General features: G+C 36.5%; 1 pseudogene; it reads left to right on the forward strand.

Annotated features, from left to right (window-relative positions):
- Positions 1 to 272: 272 nt before the first annotated feature.
- LOC110192106 (legumain pseudogene) lies at positions 273 to 1,620 on the forward strand (annotated as a pseudogene).
- The last annotated feature ends 14,057 nt before the right edge of the window (positions 1,621 to 15,677 follow it).

The raw sequence follows: 15,677 nt of genomic DNA on the forward strand, positions 1-15,677 counted from the left end.
AGTATAATGGTTCAGCCCTTCTGTGGCCTAGCAGTAATGATTTTTGTTAAGCTAAAAAAATGATCTAAATTTCTACAGCCTCTAACCTAGAAATCCCACTGGTAGATATTGTCACCAAGAAGGTCAAAGATAATAGCAAGAATATGAATAACAACAACAACAGGCAAAGTGGAGTCAGGGCCAGCGGGTGAGTTAAAGCTCTGGGCTGCACAACTTGCCTGTGATTTCTCTCTGGTCCTACCATGGACCAACTGTGCCAGGAGCAATCTGAGCCAAAGAACAAAATGATTTTGAAGACAGTTGCATCATTGACTGTGGTCGTAGGAATTAATACTTTGTCCCTGGATTATCCTAAGGATGGAGACAAGCACTGGATTGTTTTTGTGGCAGGCTCAAGTGGCTGGTATAAGTTCAGCCACCAGGCTGATGCCTGCCACGCAAATGGGATCATTCACTGAAGCAGGATTCCTGATGAACGAATAATTATCATAAAGTATGATAACATTGCAAACAATGAAGAAAATCCTACAAAAAATATTATCATCAATAGACTCAATGGCACTGATGTGTTCAAAGAGGTCCCAAAAGACCACACACTATACACAGATGTCATCTTAGAAACCTTCCTCTCTGTGTTACAAGGTGGTGCTGAAGCTATGAAGAATAGAGAAACAGGGAAAGTTTTGAATAGTGGTCCCAGGGATCATGTTTTCTTTGCTTCACTGATTCTGGAACTCCTGGAATCTTGGCTTTCCTTGATGTTCTTCACATAAAAGATTTCAATAAGACTATCTGTTATATGCACCAACATAAAAAATAGTAAAAGAAGGTGTGCTATATTGAATCATGTGAATCTGGCTCAGTGATGGACCACCGGCCTGATGATATCAATGTTTTTGCAACTACTGCTGCCAATCCCAGAGAATCTTCCTATGTCTGTTACTATGATAAAGAAAGAAGTACTTTACCTGGGAGATTAGTATGGTGTTAACTAGATTGAAGATTCAGATGTGGAAGATTTGACTAAGGAGACTGTATAAACAATTTTAGTTAGTGAAAAAGCATTCCAATACCAGCCCTGTTATGCAGTATGGGAACAAGACAGTTTCCTACATCAACATGATACAGTTTCAGGGAATGAAACATGAAGTCAGTTCTCCCATTTCTCTGCCACCTGTGAAATGCCATGACCTCACTCCAAGTCCTGACATCCCCACTGAAATCACAAAAAGGAAATTAATGGCCCCTGATGATGCAAATGAAGCCAAGAAAATTACTGATGAGTTGCAGGCACACCTACAAGCTAAAATAATTATTCAGAAGACTGTGCAGAAAACTGTATCAATAGTGACTTCATCCAATGTTCAGACTGGGAAAACACTCTCTGAGAGATGGACATTCATAGCCCATGATGGGTATAAGGCAGCTGTGACTCATTTCAGGACTCATTGTTTTAAATAGCACTCCTCCTTATATGAGCATGTTCTGTGACAGTGATCTGTGCTCATCAGTCTTTGTGAAGGAGTTTATCCACTGGATAGAATAAAGCTGGCCACGGACAAGTGTTCTTGGGCTACTACTAAGGTCTGCCTTTCCAGTAATTTCCAACAACAAATCTGAAATTTATACTGATGAAAACTACAACTATTACTTTGTAGTAGGAAAGCGGTCAACATTTTTGTATTCCTGTGAATGCTGCTAAACCCATTCAGAAAGTCTGTGGGGGGAGGAAATCACCCCCAAGAAGCTTCCCAAAGCTTCCCTTACTCACCTTTGCCCTCTTTTCCCTCATTTTTTTGGGGTGGGTGAGGCAATTGAAGTTAAGTGACTTGCCCACAATCACACAGCAAGTAAGTGTTAGGTGCCTGAGGCCAGATTTGAACTCAGGTCCTCCTGAGTGCTCTATCCACTCTGCTACCTCACTGCCCCTTCCCTCATTCTTTCAGATATGTGAGTTATTGCTAAAAATGGCATCTATTTGGATGCTTAAGTATTTTATTAGATGAACTATTTCTGATCTTTACGTGCAAAATTTTCCAGTTTTGAAACCAGTAGCTTAACAAAGTGTTCACTTGGTTCCCTTTACAGTAACCTCAGTATGCTTGACTTATATGGTGACATTTATTGCTGAAATTCAACAAAATGTTAGAAGAATGGTACTTAAGGAAATTGCAAACATGGACTGGAAAGTTATGTTTCAGAAAACTCACCTTACGACAATGTTTCTCCAAATTAATGTTTATATGCATAGAATATGTATATGACAAGTTCAGTATCTAAAAATAAAGATTTACAACTTGTTAAAAAAAATAACAACAATATTTATACAATACCTACTATGTGCCAGGTACTGTGGTTAAGTGTTTTTTTACAAATACTATCTCGATACTCACAATAACCCTGTAGGTAGCTGCTATTATCTCCATTTTACAGATGAAAAAACTGAGGTGAATGGAGGCTAAGCGACATTCCCAAAACCATCCAGCAAGTAAGTGGCTCAAGCCAGATTTGAATTCAGGTCTTCCTGACTCCAGGCCCAAACCTCATTCTGTTGTGCTACCTACATGTCCCATTAGATAACGAGAAAAGTGCCAGATGCAACAAAAGCACACAAAAAAAAGCACTTTGCATGCTAGCAAAGAACTAAAAACAAGGTAGATGTCACTAATTGGAGAATGTCTAAACAAATCATGGTAAATTTAATTTCACCATAGGAAACAATGAATATAAAAATTAAGAAAAGGATACAAAGACTTACATGAAATGATGAAAAATAATTTAACAGGAAAACCTGGTGATTTTAATTCATGGGATGAATTTGTGACCATGAAATGAATTTAATAAGCTGCTTTTTATGTTTCACATGCTCAGAATTTCTCTGTAGTTTTCAAGAAATTAATTTCTCTAACTTGTGAAACAACAGCTATTGACTCCCAGAATTGCTGCTAATTGCAGTGACAAAAATAGCCTCAAGGTTGATGCAATCAATTTGCTTGGTTCTTCTGGTTCCTTCTAAATCTCTGATGAAACTTGAGTAGGGCACACAATTGTTTTTTTTTCTAATTAAATACCATAGGCTTTTCAAATCCCTCAGTATACTTCTCTACAAGAAGACAATCCTGAGATAAAATAATAATAAGTCCTTGAAGAACTCTTACTCTTTGGCATTTAGGAGGAAATCAGACAGATCCCATATGGTTGAACTGTTAGAAAGTTGCATTGATATCCTCATTAGAGTCAGAACTCAAATTGTGTGATTTGGCTGAGTTAATATATGCGTAATTGCCTTAATTTTTTGGTAAGATAAACATTGAGGAGAAAAAGATGTATTTCAGAACATTTCATTATGATATAGTTAAGGTCATAGCCCCATTGCAGTATTGCTGTCATCACAAACATCAGGTCAAACTCTTGTCAAAGGGATAAAGTAAACCATTTGTAGACATGCTTCTTCTACCTTACCTTTCTTCTACATATATCTTTAGTGCCACCCAACAAACCAAAGTGACCCAGTTCTTTTATAATGTTCTTTGCAGGGCCTAATTCATTTCAAATGAATTCAACTCTCACATCTATTAAGTGCTTAACTGGTAGTTGTCGTTCAGTTGTATCTGACACTTTGTAATCCCAACCTTGGCAAACATGCTGGAGCAGTTTGCCATTTCCTTCTCCAGCTCATTTTACAGATGAGGAAACCGAGGCAAACAGGGCTGAGTGACTTCCCCAAGGTCACACAGCTAGTGTCTGAAGCCAGATTTGAACTCAGGAAGATGAGTCTTCCTGCCACTAGGTCTGGAGCTGTATCTGGCACCACCTAGTGCTTAGCTTACCAAGTGCTAAAAGTAGTACTTATCCTCAGGGAACTTACATTTTACTAGTTTAATCATTTCTTCCTGGTCAGTGCCTCAGAGATAAAAATTATGCCAACATCTTTTTTTTTTTATGAAAGTGAAATCCTAATTGCAGGAAGTTATCATGGAAGACATCTGGTAATAAATATTATGGTTATTAACAACTAATTACTCCAAGTCCTATCTCAGGGTTATTTTCACTTTAAAAGATGTTGCTTGGAAACATAATACATTGATCTAAATTAATGAATCTCTAATATTAAATTTCTAACATTGTGTCAGGGAAGATGTTTGATCATGGAGGTTCCCATTCCACCACAAATCATGGTGCTTGGGCAACCAGAATTCCATCTCTATTTAAAGTTACTACCATTAACACCACACATTCACCACCAGCACCCCTCCTCTTTCAAGAACAAATGTGACCATCAATCCATGATAAAAGTTGCTACTTGCATTAATCTTACTTATTTTTTAAAAATCACATCTTAAGACATTTTCCATAATATCTTATCAAATTTCATCAAATTGCTGGATTATACATACTTGTCCATCTGTGTTCCTTTCTTCTTTCCAGCCATTGTATAAAGAATAGGTCTGAGAGGCCACATGATGTAATGGGAAGCATACAGGATTGTGGAGTCAGGAGAGACCAGGGTTTGAATCGAGACTCATATATTATATGATTAGACTCATAAGGATTAATATGAAATAATTGCTATGTATTTAACTTTTTAAGGTTTTTCAAGTTTGTTTGGGTTTTTTTTTTTTGGCAATTGGGGTTAAGTGACTTGCCCAGAGTCACATGGCTAGTAAGTTTCTAGTGTTTGGTCTGAGGCCAGATTTGAACTCATGTCCTCCTAACTTCAGGGCCGGTGCTTTATCCACTGTGCCACCTAGCTGCCCCTAAAGTATTTCACATATATCATTCCATTTGATCTTCATAAGAACCCTGTTAGATAAGGGCTATAGATCTTATTGTCTACAATTTGGTCTACATCTGTAATTTTATTGGTGCAGGGAACTTTTGAGGAGGCATTTCCACTACCAATGCAAATCATCTGCAATTAAGTCTAGACCCTAGAAGGCCACATGTGGCCTGGAAGCCACAGATTTCCCACCCCTGTTCTAACGAGTTAGTTATCTATGCAAAGAGAAGAAGGAAGACAAGGGAATAAATACTTATTAAGCATTTCCTATATGCCAGTCACTGTGCTGTGTTTTTTTTTATAAATATCATCTCATTTGATCCTCACAGCAATTCTGACTGATAGATACTACTATCATACCCACTTTGCAGTTGAAAAACTAAGGTAAATAGAGCTTAAGTGACTTGCCCAGGGTTAGAGGGCTAGAAAGTGTCTGAAGCTGAATTTGAACTCAGGTCTTCCTGACCCCAGGTCTGGAACTCTCTCCACTGTACCACCAGTTGCCTCCTGATACAGAAGTTATGGCTTTTCCGGAGTGACTTAGCCAGTATGTACCAGTGGCTTGAGGCAGGTAGGTAGTATATGGATAGAATGTTGTGCCTGAAGTCAAGAAGAGAAGAGTCCAAATCCTGCCTCAGATACTTACTAGCTATTTGAATCTGGATAATAATAGCTAACATTTATAATAATAGTTAACATTTATATAGTACTTACCATGTGCCAGGCACCATTACTGAGCACCATATAATTATTATCTCATTTGATTTTCACAACCCTAAATTGTTGTTGTTCAGTTGTTTTTTGGTCATGTCTAACTCTTCATGACCCTATTTTCTTGGCAAAGACACTGGAGTGGTTTGCTATTTCTTTCTCCAGCTCATTTTACAGATGAGGAAATTGAGGCAAATAGGGTTAAGTGACTTGCTCAGGATCACACAACTAAGTGTCTGAGGCCAGATTTGAACTAACGAAGATGAGTCTTCCTGATTCCAGGCCTGGTGCCACCTAGCTGACCGAACAATCCTGACAGGTAGGTGCTATTGATGAGGAAACTCAGGCAGAGGTTAAATGACTTACCCAGGGTCACCAGCTAAATATCTGAAGTCATATTTGAACTCAGGTCTTCCCAGTTCTACATCTAGCACTCTACCCACTGCCCCACCTAGCTGCCCAAGTCATTTAGCCTCAGTTTCCTCATTCTAAAATGGGTATAATGACATTACCTATCTCCTAGGGTTGTTGGGAGAATGAAATGTGATTGTATTGGTAAAGTGCTTCACAAACTTTAAAGCTCTATAAAATTGCTACATGTGGCTGTTGTTGAATCTAGTTATTCCTGACCACAGGGCCTTCTCACTATGCACTACTCCCCTGCTGCCTCTTATCTCCACTTTACTTATGAGCGAATGAAAACTCAGAGAGGTTATGCCACCAACCCTTGTTCACAGCCCTTAATAAGTATCTGAGGGAAGATCTGAATGAAATTCTTCCTGGTTCCAAGGCCATCACTATATCCATTAAACTAAGCAGCCTCTAAAATGAAATAATGTGTATGATGCACTTTACCAACCCTTATGTGTTAGATAGGTGCCAGCTATTAGTATTAATTATCTTTGATCAATGCTTAGACAGTAAGGCAATTTCACATTGAAAACAGCAGTTCTCTTGTTACCTTAGTAGCTCTCCAAGGAACCATTTTAAAGTAGTGCTGAAAAATCTTTAACATGAAAGGGCATTACCAAGCTGAAAGTGTTGTGTTAGAACTGATACAAAGAGTATCCTTTGGCCTGGAGGGGAGGACTCAGTAATAAACCAATGATGGGATGATGACATTTTAAACTATAACATTTTGGGGGGATTTTTTGTAATATCTGTTATATGGTTAAACTTATTTCACAATCATATTTCCATCAGCATAAATAGAAGTGCTTAATGATGAAACTCAATTAAACCTGTAACCCATAATTCTGCTTAGAATTCTGAGAGTAGATTGAGGATAACATGCGCCATGAGCTAGGGCCTGAGGATCTCCGAGGATGAGGGCTAAGCAGAGCTTTAACTAGTATGGTGGTGTTTAGGATTTTTCCAAGGGTAATATAAATGATGATTTTTAAAGGATGTGCAATTCTTTGATTTGCTATATCTACATTTTTAAAGCATTTTCATTCTAGTATCAAGAAGCAACTGATTAGCAAGGATAGTTAAAATAGGAAGTTTACTCCCCTTATTAGCCACAACCAAGGTGAGCTTCTCCCTGCCTTAGTCTCGCATCCTCCGTCCTGTCTATGGCCTCCTCAGATTGGGCATGTGCAGATTTCATGTCTACATCTGTGAAGTCAGCCCTCCCCTTTGGTTTCCCCTTCCAACTCCTACTACCAGCAGAAACACTTCTGTACTCAAACATCCATAAGCAGAGGTGAACAGAGGTATACAAAAACTCATTTATTTGTCCATTAAAAATTAAATCCAAAGGCCTTAGCCTGACATTGAAAGACCTCCACCTGTCTGTCCTTTCTAGACTTTTCCTCTTCTTTCCCGGTATGAATTCTAGGCTCTACATAGACTCCTTCATATACTGTCTACCAAATGCATTTTTACTCCATCCTGGTGTGTCCTACCCTCATCTCTTAACCTATATAAGTTTTGTCCTTCCAAAGGCCTCTGTGACTCATCGCTAAAACAGCTAGAAATGTTCTCTTTGTTCCATGAAATCCTATAGGATTTGTTGACTGCACCACTCATGTATTTAGTACTTATTATTTACTGCCTTGTATTATTAGGTGTGTGTTTGTGTTTTGTTTTGATATTTTTTTGGTTGGTTTGTTTGTTTTTTTTTTTTCCCCCACACTCCCATGTCTTATATCCCCAACTGGACCATAACTTCCTCTATGGGATGCAGCTGTTTAGTAACAAATATGATACTATAACTCATGTCTCTTGACACCTAAGGTTCTTGCCTGTTTCCTTCTGGGAAAATCCTCTTGCATGTCTGGTTTTCTCAGAAACTACCTTTTCAAGCTAACTCTATAAAGTCTTAGAGTAAGAGATGAGTATTACTTTCTTTTCCCTGACGAGTAATGGGATTTATATTTGCCGTGAATTATCTGTGTGACCAGAGCTACTGCTCTAAACCTCTCTGTGATTATTTCTTTTGTCTAGAAGTTGGTAATGGTACCTACTCTCCTCATCCACCTGTCATTGCTAACAATACATGTGGTTGTAAGAATCAGATTGGATAAGTTTGAAATCACATAGGATGTAAAAGGGATAAAAAATAGAAAGTGTTTTTAAGTTACTCTGAAGTATATATGTTTAGGTAATAGTGCTGCTGGTTTTTTAAAATCACCTTCCTTACTAAGATTATGAATGCATAATAACAACAACAACAACAACAACAACAATAATAATAGTAATAATAATAATAATAATGATAACACTGAACAAACTCTGAGTTCAGGTCTCAGGTCTGCCAATTACTACATATGTGACTTTGAGCATATCATAATTACTCTAGGCTTCATTTTCCTTAACTGTAAAATGATACAATCCAAAGTCCCTTCCATCACTAGATCTCTGAACCTATGATATATATTGATATATATGATATATATTATGATATATATTGATATATATGATATATTATGATATATTGATATATATTATATATTATGATATATTGATATATATGATATATATTATGATATATCGATATATATGATATATTATGATATATTGATATATATGATATATATTATGATATATTGATATATATGATATATATTATGATATATTGATATATATGATATATTATGATATATGGACATATATGATATATATTATGATATATTGATATATATGATATATATTATGATATATTGATATATATGATATATTATGATATATTGATATATATGATATATATTATGATATATCGATATATATGATATATATTATGATATATCGATATATATGATATATATTATGATATATCGATATATATGATATATTATGATATATTGATATATATGATATATATTATGATATATTGATATATATGATATATATTATGATATATCGATATATATGATATATATTATGATATATCGATATATATGATATATTATGATATATTGACATATATGATATATATTATGATATATTGATATATATGATATATATTATGATATATTGATATATATGATATATTATGATATATTGATATATATGATATATATTATGATATATTGATATATATGATATATTATGATATATTGATATATATGATATATTATGATATATTGACATATATGATATATATTATGATATATTGATATATATGATATATATTATGATATATTGATATATATGATATATTATGATATATTGATATATATGATATATATTATGATATATTGATATATATGATATATATTATGATATATTGATATATATGATATATATTATGATATATATTACTATAGTCACCTCATCAGCGGTAGCATCCTTTCCACCCCTTTCTCCCAGAAGCCTGGGCCCTGGGATTTGTTCTTCTATTGGTGAATCCCTAGCCTGGACTACCATTGTATGAGGGGTCCCAGTCATGCTTCCTTCAAATCACTTCTAGTTCAATACCCCCAATGCTTTCCAGCTCCCCTTTATGTATTGTCTTACTTCTTTGGAATGTAAGTTCTTTGAGGGTAGGGACTGTTCTTGTCTTTTCAACACTTGAGATGGGGGTGGGGGGCAGAGAGGAGAAGATAAGTAATATGGCCTGGCTTGAGGGGTCTTGGCAGTGGTATACCAGTAAATGTTCAACTGGATCTAAAAAAAAAACCATACACATAATAACACATGTTTAAGTATAACCTGCATTATTAACATTGTTTCCATCACTTTCTTAAGTCTGGACAATCAATAAAACAATAGTTCAAGGCCTGATTTGTAGCCTTTGCCATTTTCCGAGGTATAAATACTCCCTGAAAAAGTAAACAATTGGCTCTCACAAGCTAGTCTGAGTATATTCAAGCTGACCCCAGCGCACCTATGGCTCCTAGGTGGAGCAAGAGTTTCCTGTCCCTTCCCCACATCTCCACATCTTAGAGGCTAGGGAGGGGGTAGGGGTGTGAATTAAATTCTCAAGTTCATCCCCAGCCACTCAATTACCTGATGTAATTGGGAATGGAGAGCTGCTGCTAAGAAGTTGAGTTTGTTGCATATACAGAGACGGCAATCAGTGGCCTGTAAGTCATGGTGTAAGCACAAAATCAATTTAATGTTGCTTATCCTAACTACTGTGAATGAAACACTAATTAGACTTACACTTCTTAATGCTAGCAATCAAACTTTATTAATCAAATGCATGCAAATATCATTTTGTATTATATAGTATATGATACAAACATCAACCCCATTAGAAGAAACCACCAACCTGATTTCCTAGGGCTTCCCAGTAAACACACCTCATACTAGGACTCAGTGACAAGATTCCCTCTCAGTCCAGCCTGAAGGTTGTGTGTTGCTCTCCAAGGGGATTGATTGGCAAATCAGCAAATCTCTGCCAATTAATCAACATTTCTTTCAAATGAGCAAAGGGGATGCTTGAATCTCAAGCAGGAGCCAATCTCAGTTATGACCCAAGATCATGCTCAAGACTGGAAGTATCTAATGAGTTTTTTATAGTTCTAGGTATAGAAGTTCTCACTGGTAACTAATTATCTAAGCTTATGATGAAAGGAAACTATCCATCAAAGCTGATGTCATTAACAAGTGTTAATCAGCCATTTACTACATCTAGCGAACACAAGTTATCAGCAGTTGTTTGCTCAATTTGGGGGACACACATCATAACCAAACTATACTGCAGTTCTTATTACATTAAAAAAAACTTGAGTAACAACTACTCAGTTACAAAATTTAGGCTTAAAACAAAATTGAGTCAATTATGTCAAGGCAACAAATTTATTCTCATTTGCACTGCCTTGACTCCATCTTGGGAACTTTTCCCAGAAGGCTATATTCCACTATTAGCTGGTACTATCCTTCTCTGGATTCCCACCAATTTTATACTACCTTCATATCAAATAATCCAGGAGATTAATTTAATTTGAGTGTGTTCATGTGTTCTTTTATCCTATACAATATATCCCATAAAAATCAGACAACATTCATTTGGTTGTATGGGTCGTTCAAAATTGTTTTATTCTGCACGTTTCACTTGTATCTTAATGTGCCAATGATGAGTGCAGCTCTCTCAAGTCTAAAGGTGAAACTGGTTTGTTGTATGTAGAAAGAGTTTGGTGGTGATAAATATATTTGGCAAAGTCAGTGGCAGTCACATTCTTGACAATGCCTTCTAAGATCTTACCTATTTTCTGTGTCAGCGGTCATGGGGCCCTTGCAGTAGGAAATCATTGAACCCTGACAACTTCATCCTTACACATTCCTCTCCCAGAAATTGTCTACAGAAGAGTGGAAGTACATGTATTGGTTGAAGGATTTGTTAATTATTAAGGTGTCTTTGGAGATACAGCTTCACAATCTCAGAGGACATCAACATTCAATGACAGTTCAGGCTGAACACTGATCTTAAGCACCTTGAAGTAGGTCTCAAAATTCAATGATAGATTGCTTTATTTTGTTTACTTTTTTATTTTTAAATGGATTTAACTTCTAGATCTACTACATCAGGGGGCAACAGAACTCTCAGATTAGTCACCTAAATGTGAACCCAGATGCTATAAAGGAGAACTCCATGCAGTCTTTACACTCAAGAAATATGCAACCAACCTATGATAGCAAGAGTAACTAGAAACCATCTGACAACCAAAGAAGCATATATGTGTAAATGACTTGCCCAGGATCACACAACTAGTAAGAGTATGAGGCTAGATTTGGACTCAGAACTTCTAGATTTGAGGCCCAGCACTCTATTCACATCAACACCAGCTGCTTCTAAAACCTAATCAGCTCCAATACCTACTGAATATGAAAGCCATAAGTATATAAGGTATCCTACCAAGAACTTCTGCTCTTGTATTTGTGTATAATTTCTACTTCCACCACTTCTACCAGACTGGACTCTAAGTACCCTGGAAGCAAATTGGGGGTAAGAGGATATTATACATATCAGCTTAAGTACAGAGAATTGGCAGAGGTATAAGGTTTCAATATGGGCAAATTTGGAAGTCATGAAAACTTCACCTGTTGATCATAATAATACCAGAAACTTGTGTCTTATTATTTTTTTTTGTTTGTCTATTTCCAAAGCCTTGGCCTAAGTTTTCCCTTATTGTATCTTACAGATCTTCCTACTCAGAAATTCCCCTTCCCCCAATATCTTTCATACCTAACAGATTTCTCTGATGACTAGAAGAACGAACTAAAGCTCACAAAAAGAAATTTAATAAAGATAAATGGAAATACCTGTATTTAGGTGGTGGTGGTGTTTTTTAAGAAAAAAAGTTTTTGTATTTTTGTATAGGATTACAAAGTCCCAACCTTCAAAGGAAGAGATGGGACAGATGGGGTCAGTGATTGGGGTTCAATTAAGAGAGTCTGAGAGACATATCCTGGACCATGCCATTGTTTTAGCATAAATAGACTGATGTACAGATTCAATCCTGAGTTCATATGGTAAGGAAGGACTAGAAAGCACAAAAAGTTTTTGCAGCAGTAGTGGAAACCTGTGAATGTCAGCACTGGGTCAGGAAGAACACACTACAAGAGAAGTAGTAAGTGAGATTAGAATTTGCCTCATGCAATTTCTCCAAAATAAAAAGACAGTGTTCTGAGCTAGATATCCCCATTTTACCCCATTTCATTGGCATTGCTGTGTTCCTAGACAAGAAACTAGGGAAACGGTTAACAACTATTTGTATGTAAAAGACCTAGAGTCAACCTAAATTGATCGCACAGTTGAAATTGAACCAATGTTCTATGACTACCAAAGAAACTAAGACATTTTCGGGGGGATCCATATCTGTAATTTCATTGATGCAAGAATTCTCCATGTGAAACTGCTGATACCAATGTAGATTAGCAACTGTTCTTCAGGCAAGCTACTCTTTTAGAGAGTTGCCTGGGACACTGAAATGTTAAGTAAGTTGCTCTGGATCACATAGCCAGTAAGTGTCAGATGTAGAAAATGAACCCAGGTCTTCCTGACATCAAGAATGGCTTTTGCACCATGCCCCACTATCTGCCTTAAGACAAAACTAAACTATTTTAATTGAAGTATAGTGCCTAGTTCCAGAGAGGTAGTCCCAATATACTCTTGGGTAGTCCCAATATGTGTGTGATTCTGGTCACCGTATATGAAGACGGGCATTGACAAATGGGAACATGTCTAAGAGAGAGCAACCAGGATGATTAAGTGCCTGAAAACCATTTCGTATGATGAATGGCTAAAAAAAAAAACAAAAATGAGGATTTTAGCCTGGAGAAGACAAGATGTAGGGCAACTCCATTGCTCTCTTCAAAAATTTGAAGGGCTGTCATTTGAAAAAAGGATTAGACTTATTCTGCTTGGCCCCAGAAGGCAGAACTATGACCAATGGGAAGAAATTACCGAGAAGCCATATATTGGGGCTAATAAAAAGAACCATCTAACAATTAAGGCTGTCCCCAAATGGAATGGGCTGTCAGGTCAGGAGATAAATTCCTTGTCACTGGAAATGGTTAATCAGAGTCTAAATAACAACTGAACTAAATGAACTTGAAAGTCTCTTTCAACTCTAACATTCTGTGATACTCTAAAATAACCCTTGAATAGCTAATGTAGTCAGTCATTCTCAGTCTTGTGGGGGTTAATTTTATCCATAGACTTTGGAAAATATAAACCAAGAACCTGAGAAAATGAGATACAAAGCAGGTAACACTTAGAAGGGAAAAAGAAAAAAAATAAGGAATGTCTAAAACATTAAGGAGTTGCTTAGGAATTATGAAACTCTCTGAAGAAGAACCTGGACAATGAGGAGAGCGAATTTAATAAGGGCACAGGGCCAGCAAGAAAGGGGGTCACAAATAAAAAAGGGAAACTGAAGGAAAATATCACATATTTACAGTTTTGTTGTGGGAAGTCTCTGCATAAGACAGCTTCAGATCAGAATCAGGTCATAGCCTTGAATTCATTCTCTTCATTTCTGGGACAGAGCCTACCAGAAATAATGTGTAATCTGAGTCCCAAAGCCTATTGGAACGGGACTTTCTCCTTATTGGTACATATTAATTCTTGCACATGTCAGGGAATGGAGGAGTTGGTCACAGTGGGAGAGGATAGTTTGAGTCTTCTATGTATCTCTTCACTTCTTTTTTGACCTTTCCTTGAGGGGCTTGAGTTGCTCTGGGTTCTGCATTTGTGTCAGCTATGCCTAGCTTCCAACTTTTGAGAGATATGAACAATGTCAATCCTACTTCATATTATTGAAAGAAAATACTCTGGGAAGAAACAGACATGAGAAGAGCTGGCAGTCTCCACCATGTGTCTATGCACAGTTTGCTACCCTAAATAATATATATTCTCCTATGTATATTTTCTTTGACTTGTATTTTGCTACTGAGCTAGTCCATACCAGCTTTTGAGAGCCATTTTTTAAAATTTTCAGTGTGAGCATTTACTCCTCTGAAAAAGGCAATTTCTACTTTGTTTTATTGCTTTGTTGATTGTCTAGACTTAAGAAAGTGAAAGAGAAAATGTTAAGATGCAGATTAAACTTGAGTGTCCTGAGTAACTTTTTTTTTCAGAAGCATTTAATAAACATTTACTAGCACTCTGGTTAGTCTCATGAATTATCTTCATCATTGGGGCCTTAAAATGGATAACTTATTTAAATAGGAGTATTAAAATCTTTTCATACCTATTAAATTTCAACAAATTTAGCAGCTATGATAATCAATGACATGTTACTACATTTAGAACCAAAGGTAGGACACCTTGAGAATGTAGTATTTCATATGTTGCCAAGCATCTGGTAACTGTTACCTTCCTGGTAACTGTTACCTTCATGTATGCATACTTTCTCTGACTTCTGTTTTGCTACTGAATTAGCTAAATAGATTTCTCAGGTGCTATATGTGTAACTTTGTTATAGCGAAAAGCTTACTGAATACAGTGGGGTCAACAGTAAATATCCAGGAAATGACTATGATTTGAAAACAACAGTAATCTTTCTTTTTAAAAATTATTTATTTATTTTTAGTTTTCAAGATTCATTTCCATAAGATTTTGAGTTCCAAAATTTCTCCCCATCTCACAGCTCCCCCCACCCCAAGACTGCATTCTGAATAGCCCTTCCTCTAATCTGCACTGCCTTCTATCAACCCCATCCCTTCTCTTATCCCCTTCCCCTTCTATTTTCCTGTAGGGCAAGATATATTTCTATACACCATTGCCTGTTTACCTTATTTCCTAGTTACATGTAAAAACAATTTTTAACATTTATTTTTAAAACTTCAGGTTCCAAATTATCTCCCTTCTTCCCTGCCCACCCATCCTCATTGAGAAGGCAAGCAACTTGATTCAGGTTATACAAGTGTAGTCATGCAAAACGTTTCCATAGTAATCATGTTGTGAAAAACTAACTATATTTCCTTTCATCCTATCCCACCCCCATTTATTCTATTCTCTTTTTTTGACCCTGTCCCTCCTCAAAATGTTTGCGTCTGATTACACCCTCCAATCTGCCCTCCCTTCTATCATCCCCTTATCTCTTATCCCCTTTCCCCTAATTTTCCTGTAGGGTAAGATAGCTTTCCATACCCAATTGAGTGTGTAAGGTATTCCCTCCTTAAGCCAAATCCAATGAGAATAAGATTCACTCATTCCTTCTTACCTTCCACCATTTCCCCTCCACTGTAAAAGCTTTTTCTTGTCTGTTTTATGTGAGATAATTCGTCCCAT

Source organism: Phascolarctos cinereus, unplaced genomic scaffold (genome assembly GCF_003287225.1).
Source record: "Phascolarctos cinereus isolate Bilbo 61053 unplaced genomic scaffold, phaCin_HiC Scaffold_726;HRSCAF=1367, whole genome shotgun sequence".
Lineage (NCBI taxonomy): Eukaryota > Metazoa > Chordata > Mammalia > Diprotodontia > Phascolarctidae > Phascolarctos > Phascolarctos cinereus.